The sequence below is a fragment of the Amphimedon queenslandica genome, unplaced genomic scaffold (assembly GCF_000090795.2).
Source record: "Amphimedon queenslandica unplaced genomic scaffold, v1.1 AMPQUscaffold_13177, whole genome shotgun sequence".
Classification (NCBI taxonomy): domain Eukaryota; kingdom Metazoa; phylum Porifera; class Demospongiae; order Haplosclerida; family Niphatidae; genus Amphimedon; species Amphimedon queenslandica.
Genome location: NW_003546587.1, coordinates 3452 through 5570, shown reverse-complemented (window position 1 = coordinate 5570; position 2119 = coordinate 3452).

The window sequence follows — 2119 nt, the reverse complement described above, 5'->3', positions numbered from 1 at the left end:
GTGATTACAACTAATGCAGCAGCTGCATTGTCATTAGAATTTAATTATAATTTGTTTATAGAACTATTCCCTTTAGTATTAATTTTGGTTTAGTTTTGTTTGGGTTTGATGAACAATTAATAATATCTCCAGTTTTGCTAAACATAGTCATGTTGACCTGGCACTAGTGCTGGGTGATATATCAAAATTCACGATATTTAATTGATATAATGCGGTATCGATACTTATCAATATCGAAAAATTTTGAAGGAAATATCGATAACAAGACCACGCCCACAAAATGGTTACATAACCTTAATAAATAGTTAATTAACTATAGGAGTAACATTTCAAAGATTACTAAAATGTGTTCTCTTGGAAAGTAGACGAAGTAGCTGAAGTATATGAAGCCAAAGAAGGTTTTTAGAATGCTTTTCAATAATAATTGTTCTCAGAAATAGCTTTATTTAGCCGTTTTAGTAATATTAAAGTTAATGGGTGTGGCTTAATAACTTATCGATAAAAAATATCGATATTTTCATTTTTAGGTAATATTGTATCATATCGTATCGTTTCAAAATTTTCAATATCGCCCAGCACTACCTGGCATTAATAATTAGTGGGTGTGGTTTCCATATAATTGTGCAGAAAATACTATTTTAACTTTATTGAGATGGTTTCATAGCATAAAACAACAAAGAAGCCTGTTGATCTACCACAGTTTACATAGGATGTCCACACCAGAATCATGAATATAATTATTGGTCAAAAAAGTCAACCTGGGCATTGGCGCCTAATGCCCAGGCCTGCAACCGCCTATGAGTTCTGGACTAAAGACTCTGGACTTATGAGTATACTTGTAAGTGATATAGTATTATATCACTTACACATTTGGACATTTGGGGGTATTTTGGAGCCATTTATTGGAAAAAATCATGGGCTATTGCCTTGAGCCGGCATTTTTCAAAAATTGGCTCGTTCTTAAAATGATCATATACTGAAAAATAATTTTCAGAATCAGCTCAAACTTTCTACAGGAGCATAAATATGTATCAAAAAATTTTATAAAAATTTGGGATGACTTTGGAGCCATTTTCCAGAAAAATCCATCAGGTATAGTACGTATAGCCTTGGGCATTTTTCAGAAATTGGTGAATTTCAAAATGGCCGCAACTCAAGAAAATATTCATCAGAAACAGCTCAAACTTTCTACAGAGCATAAGGACATCAATATGTATCAGAAAATGTAATAAAAATTTGGGGTGATTTTGAAGCCATTTTTATGGGCTATAGTCTTGGTTATTTTTCAGAAATTGGCCAATTTCTTAAAATGGCCATATAACTAAAAAATTTGTCAGAAACAGTTCAAACTTTCTACATAGCATAAGTACTTTGATATGTATCAGAAATTGTAATAAAATTTTGAAGATTTCAGAGCCATTTTTCAGAAAAAACCATGGGCTGCAATAGCCTTGGCAATTTGGCCGATTTCCAGAACTCGAAAATATTTGTAAAAATAGCTCAAACTTTCTACATAGCAGATACCAACACACTGTTTGTATAAGGAGAAAGCGGAAGAAAGAATTTGCTAATATTATTATTATTATTTATTATTTTCTATCATTTATAGTGATCTAATTGATAATCATGGTGTGTGCATATGAGTGTTAGGTGATATTAAATTATTACCAACTGATGTACAAGAATCAGTAGCAAGAGCTGTGACAATGACTAAAAACAATAACAAGTAAGTACTTAATATTACTAATACATGTACCTGTACATGTACATTTGGTTTAGATGTTTTTCCTCATCAGGTATTACTGTGTTTGCTAAATTACCACAGGTGCATGTACATTATTTATTTAATTCAAATCTTAAGTGGTTCATATGTAATTTAAGTGTTTCTATATATTTTGCCACAGTATTTTGTTACTTTTGAATTATAACCACAACATACTGGACAAGTAGAGTAGCTACCACAGAATCTATACAACAGTCACTACTGTATTCATAAGACTATACTGTGATGTGCATGGGATAAATAGCACAGTAATGTAGAGAGCTTTATCAATAACAAAATGATAAATACATTATTAATTGATACAGGACATGATGTACAATATACATGTACATGTAT